Raw genomic sequence first — 7,241 nt, forward strand, 5'->3', positions numbered from 1 at the left:
TGAGAATGTCTCTACGGTCATTGGGAATGACTGGTAACAGTGAATTGAGAAAGATACAGCTGAAAATGAACATAAAAGCCAATCTCATTTAATTATAAGCACTATTAGTAATAAAGTTTTTGTTTTGACTTTAAAAAAGATCTACATAGAAAATTCAAATTAAGAAAGTCACTATATAATCAGATATCTGGTAGAGAGCCATATATTCTGTGGGTCCTAAAATGCCTGTCATTGAGCATCATTATTCCTATGGAAAAAAAAGAGCATTTATTTTTGGAATGGTCTTTAAGCTGAAATGTGTGTGTCATTAGTAATTTTATCCTTGAGTTTACTATTTTGCTTAAAAGAGTGATAAAGTTTGTATTGTGTGTCTTGAGGTAGTAGTTCCAAAAGAAATCAGCTTTGGGTTTTGGTTCTTTTCAATTTCCTTTCCTGTATTCACCCTTGGAAAGCTCTATACAAGTTGATCCTCTTTAAGTGGAAAAAGATATCCCTTAAGAAAGGAGATACTTTTCTAGAGAATGTTTTAGTTCAAGATTTACAAAATTGTTGACCTGTTTTCATTTAGGAGGAGCTAATAGAAATAGTAACCCTATGAGTGGAGGTCACTTTCTACAATCAATCTATTTGCTTCACTGTATTTCTACTCAGACACCCACTATTATGTATGTATGCATGCATTTATGTATTTATCTGTCTGTCTGTCTATCTGTCTACCTATCTATTGATACATACATACATACATCTATCTAATATATCTGTCCATTTATGTGGCACAGCATAAAATACATTGGGCTTATGATGAGGAAGACCTGAGTTCAAATTTAAACTCAGGAAACTGCTAGGTGTCTGACTCTGGGCATTTCATTTAATGTCTTCTGACTCCATTTCTTCATCTGCAAAATGAGGAAAATTATAGTATTTGCTTCCCAAAATTGTTATGAGGTTGGAATGAGATGATATCTGTAAAGCTTCTTAGCACAATGCCTGGCACATTACAAACATTTAATTCATTTTAATTTCCTACTTACATCTATCTCTGGCATTACTTACATATCTCTCATTGTACATGCATTCATTCAAAAAGCTTTAAATTAGCATTTCTTGTGTGATCTATGTTATACTAAGGACTATAAAAGTTTCGAAGTAGAAGATTCACCCTGGCCTCATCAGAAATAATAATTGATGTGATCCACTTTGTGTTTTACAAAACATATTAGCATAAATTCAAGAGTGGAAGCCCTAGAGTCCAGACTCTGAATCAGGAAGAGGCAGATTAGAATCCTGCTTCAGATAATGATTAGCATCATGACCTTGAACATATCATTTAATATCTCTTAAGATCAATTTTCTCATCCATAACATGGGGATACAAATAACATTTACATCAAAGAATTGTTTTATCATGTCAATGAAAAGATTTTTGTAAAGATCATTGCAAAACTGAAAATTGTATATGAATGTGAGTTGCCATCCTCATCTCATTTGTTCCTTTTTATCCTTGTGCAATAGTCAAAGGTGATAATAACTCCATTCTGCAGAGAGGAAAAGTGAGATACTGATGATGGAAGTGGTATGATAAGGTCACAAGCAAATAAGCAGCAGAACAAAATCTCAAACCCCTGTCTTGATCCCAAGTCTAAGCCACATTTCACCATATTGTATTTCTTGCATCTCAATTTGTTTGCCATTAGCTGAGGAACCAAAGTAAGTGAAGGACAATGGAATTAGACTTAGGAATACTGATGTGCCCATTGATGCTATCCTTATTGGATGAAGTCAATCAACAAAGAGATTTTTCGTTCTTGGTAACACTACAGATGTCAGCATAATATTCCTCATCAGGGATTCAGAAGTTAAAGGACAGCTGAGAAAAGTCCAAGGCACTTGGTCAGGAAATGATAGTCTAGAAATGTGCGATTCCACTATTTGCTACAGGACTGAGTTCATTGAATACTGAGCAAATTTTGGACCTGATCCAAGAGAGTTTAGTTCCTGAAGTATTAAAAGGACCTCATTAAAAGAAAGTTTCAAAAATAATACAGTCCTATGGCATGGATCCCCGGGGTATTGTTATAGCAAGGCTCCAGTGTACCAGGTAATAATGCTCTAAAAAGGTGCCTCTAGGGAAAATTGTCATAAAACCAGTAGGCCCTGACAGTGAAAAGGGCTAAAGATCTAGTGCCATCAACAGGATAAGATACTGTTATGGGATTTGAGGACATGACAGTAGCCTTAAGAGACAGTTTGGCATAATGAAAAAAGCATTGAATTTAGATTCAGTAGACCTGGCTTGTCATTCTTTCTCTCCCAGTCAATAGTTGTGAGATTTTGGATTCGTTATTTACCCTGACCCTCAGGTTCCTCATCTTTCCAGTGGAGATGTCCTATCGGCTTGTCTGTAAATAAGCATACTATCTATTTCATGGTGTAGTTATGAGGAAAATATTTGATAAACCCCAAGGCTCTTTAATATTAGGAGTTAATTGCTCTTATTTTAATGCAACAACTTTTTAAATATCTACTAAGTGCAGGGCATTAAACTATATGCTATTGATAAAGTGACAAAAATAAAATAGTGCATCCATTCATAAGAGAACTTATAAAATAGGAGAGAAAGAGAGACAGAGAGATCTCAAAGCAACCTTCCCCTGGCTCATTAATTTCCCAACACTTAAATCATGGTGCCCTTAATTATTTTTCTAAGGAAAATGCTCACCATAGACCTAGGCTTAATTTAAAATGTTCTTACCTCTACCTCTTTGTTCTCCTTCTTTGAAGGAGATAGATGATAGCATTAGAAAGGATGAGAACCTATTATATTTTATTTCATACTATGTGTTTGGTTTGATATTGAACTCACTTCATACTCTGCCTCTACATTACCTTTTCTAAGCTTATCTTGCATTCTTACTTGTCTCATGCAGTGTTGAGCCAAACTGACCTACTTGTTATTTCCCAAACTCACAATTCCCTTTCATCTTAACTTGTTAACTCTGCACAAAATAATCAGCATGCCTGGAATGTACCGAATCTTCACTCCAACTCAGAATCCTTAGCTTTTTTCAAAGCTCAATTAAGATGCCATTTTTATAGGAATCCTTTCCTTAGTTGTTTTTGTTCTCTTAAAACTAAAATTATATTGCATTTATCAAAGATAACTGGTTTCTCAAGTGCCTTCCCCTGCATCCAAAGAGGTTGTCTGTCCCTTGGTGAATTGTACTGGATTATACTGAAATCAGGGACTCTGGAACTCCAAAACTCAAAATAATACTTTACATATATATGGCAAGTAATCAATTATTTTTTAACAGACAAGTTACTTCCCCTACTAGATAGCAAAGAGAGACTAGACCATGTTTATTTCTCATTGCATCTTCTCTACCACCTAGCACAGCACCTTGCAATAAAAGAATATGCCAAATTTCTGGGTTTTACAGACCACGGGGAATTACCAGTCTATGACTTAATGATAAGGCCTATGGATGTGCTTGAGGAACATACGGTTTATGTGAGTTGGCTAGGGTCATATAGCTATTACGTGTATAGCAGTGGGAGTGCTTAAACACAATTCTCCTTGACTCTAACCCCAGCAGGCCATACTGCCTCATAAAGAACAGTAAGTGGGATAAAAATAGAAAGGTAAACACAACTTTTTTTTTCTCTTGTTCAAATAAAAAGAACTCCATCACTGTAAGGAATTTGGTGGTTTTGTGTTTTTCTTTCCTTTTCCCAATTTCATGCTCAGATTTTTTTTTTTAAAACTCTTACCTTCCCTCTTGAAGTCAATACTGTGTATTGGTTCCAAGGCAGAAGAGTGGTAAGGGCTAGGCAATGGGGGTCAAGTGACTTGCCCAGGGTCACACAGCTGGGAAGTGTCTGAGGTCAGATTTGAACCTAGGACCTCCCGTCTCTAGGTCTGGCTCTCAATCCACTGAGCTACCCAGCTGCCCCCTATGCTCAGATTTTAATTGCTATTTGATATCAAACAGAACCCCTTCCAGACATCTAGGACTCTGAATCATGATTAGAACCAAGCAATCAGTTCTCTTTCTGGACTGTTATAAAGACCTGTACTTCAAGAACCTATTGTTAACAAATGTCTGTGATTATGCTGTATTTAAAGGCAACTAAAATCAAGGTATCTGCTTAGGAATTTCACACCATTGCTGAAATCTAAGATTTAGTCAAAAGCAAAATGACTATGAAACCCTCACTGTTTACATAATAATCTATGCATATCAGCTACAACTAAAAGAGAGAAAATGTAGCATGCAGGTCGGGAACTAAGACTAAATAAGTGTTTTGGCTAAATTTAAGAAATCAGAGGATGTAGCTGAAGAGAAACTTGCTTCTGGGGGCAGAGCCAAAATGGTAGAAATAGCACTAAAGTGAGCTCTCTGAACATTTCCTTCCAAATAATTTTAAAATAACACTCCATATTGAATTCTGAAGTTGGAGAGCCAACAAAAGGTCAGAGTGAGACATTCTTCCAACCCAAGACAACATAGAAGGTGAGAAAGAGAGATCTGTGACATGGCATATGGAGGCTGGTCCAGAATCCGCATGGATGAAATACCAGTCATGGACTAGGTGGTGGAGAGAAAAGTAGCGAGGCTGAGAGTACCTAGCAACCTGGAAGAAAGAGATTACAGAGCATCCTTGTGCTACCACTGGGTGACACTTTGCCAGACACTTTGGCAGCTCTGTTGTCTGCACTGCAGGATCATAGTTCAAAAGTAGAGAGGAGTCAAGAGGGAATAGAAGTCTTGATGCGCAGTATCCCTTCTGCTCCCAAAAGATCATGGGGATCTAATGAATAGGATAAGAGCCCCTGAGAAGCAATATTCTTTGCAATCCCAAAGGAGCAGGGGCCTTTTGTGGATTAAGACCAGATATTAGACCAAGACATCAGTGACTAGACTTCTTCCCAGATCAAACCACCTTGGAGATACCAAAAACTTCCAAACCCCTAGAATGTGATCTGTAAAAAGAATTGCAAAAAATCCTAAAGCCTGAGATAGTGCCCTGCACCCCATGTCAGGAACAAAGACCAACAACAATACAAAGTTCCAAATATAAAAACTGGGTAGAAAAAAATGATTAAACAACAATAACAACAAAAATTGACAATGAAAATGTACTCTAGTGACAGGGCTGATCACAACATGAGCTCGAAATAAAAAAATAAATAAATTCAAAACAGCTATAAACAAAGCCTCAAAGTGAAAAAAAAAAGTTAATAGGACACAAGTTAACAATATTTCCTGGAAGAGCTAAAACATGATTTTCAAAATCAGATAAAAGTGGTAGGGGAAAAAATGGGTAAAGAAATGTAGTCAAAGAAAGAAAATAATGAAAAGACAATTAATACCTTAGTAAAAGATATGCCAGGGGACAGCTGGGTGGCTAAGTGGATTGAGAGCCAGGCCTAGAAATGGGAGGTCCTAGGTTCAAATCTGGCCTCGGCTACTTCCTAGCTATGTGACCCTGGGCAAGTCACTTGACCCCCATTGCCTAGCCCTTACCACTCTTCTGCCTTGGACCCAATACAAAGTATTGATCCTAAGACAGAAGGTAAGGGTTTTAATAAAAAAATTAAATAAAAAATTTTTAAAGATGCATCAAAAATACAGAAGAAAATTTTACCTTAAAAACAGAATTTGGTAAATGGGAAAAGATTTTAAAATTCACTGATGAAATAATGCATTAAAAAGCAAAAATGGACAAATGAAAAAAGAGGTACAAAAATTCACTAGAGAAAAAGACTTCATAAAAATTAAAAAAAACAATTGACCAAATGGAAAACAATGTATAAAATCTCACTGAAGAAAAAATTTTCTTAGACATGATAAATAAGTGAGTAGAATCTAATGACTTCATGAGATATCAGAAAACACTAAAACAAAATCAAAAGGATGAAAAATATGAGAAAATGTACATTTTTATCAGAAAAATAAGATAAAAATTTAAGAATTATTGGATTATCTGAGAACTTAGATATCATATTTCAAGAAAGTATCAAGGAAAACTGTCTCAACATCCTAGAACTGGAAGGTAACATAAGAATTGTTAGAATCCACTGATCACTCCCTGAAAAAGATCCCAAAATGAAAAATGAAAGGAATATTACAGCCAAATTCCAGAGCATGCAGGTTAAAGAGAAAATACTTTGAGCAACAAGGAAAAAACTATCTAAATACCATGGAGTCATAGCCAGGGTCACAAAAGATTTTTAGCAACAATTACATTAAAAGAGAAAACTTGGAATATGATTTTTATTTTTTTTTTATTTTTACATCTTTATTTTAATAACAAATTTTCATATAAGTTTTTCAAAGTTACATGACTTTTGTTGTCTCCCTCCTTTTTCTCTCCAACCTCCCACTCCTAGAGTTGAAAAGCAGTTCAATCTGGGTTATACATATGTTATCACACAAAACTTATTTCCATATTATTCATTTTTATAAGTAAATAATCTTATTAAACCAAAACTCCAAATCATATACCTGAATAAATAAGTGATAAATCATATGTGTTCATCTGCATTTATACACCAACTTTTATTTCTCTAGAGTTGGATAGCATTCTTTGTCAATAAGTCCTTGGAATTATCCTGAGTCATTTTATTGTTGTTAGTAGCAAAATCTATCACATTTGATCACTGTACAATATTTCAATGACTGTGTCTAATGTTCTCCCGGTTCTGCTTTGTTCACTCTGCATCAGTTCATGTACATCTTTCCAGTTCTTTCTGAAATCATCCTATTCATCATTCCTTATAGCTCAATCATATTTCATCACCATCATTTAGCACATTTTGTTCAGCTATTCACTAATTTGAGGGATATCCCTTTAGTTTCCAATTCTTTGCCATCACAAAAAGTGTAGCTATAAATATTTTTGTACAAAAAGTCCTTTCTCATTTTTTAAAAATCTCTTTAGATTATAGATGTAGTAGTGGTATCAAAAGGTATGCATTCTCTTATAGCCCTCTGGGCAAATTGGAATATGATTTTTTAAAAGATCTGAAATTAAACCCAAGAATAATTTTCCCAGTGAAACTGAACATGATCATTCAAGGGGGGAAAATAAAAATTTGTTGAAATAGAGGACTTTCAAGAATTCCTTATAGAATGACCAGAGATGAATATAAAATTTAACTTTCAAATATAAGATTCAAGAGAAGTATAGAAAGGTGAACAAGAAAGAAGAGTCATAAAGGAATCAAAAAGATTAAA

This window comes from Monodelphis domestica, chromosome 4 (genome assembly GCF_027887165.1).
Source record: "Monodelphis domestica isolate mMonDom1 chromosome 4, mMonDom1.pri, whole genome shotgun sequence".
NCBI classification, from domain to species: Eukaryota; Metazoa; Chordata; class Mammalia; order Didelphimorphia; family Didelphidae; genus Monodelphis; species Monodelphis domestica.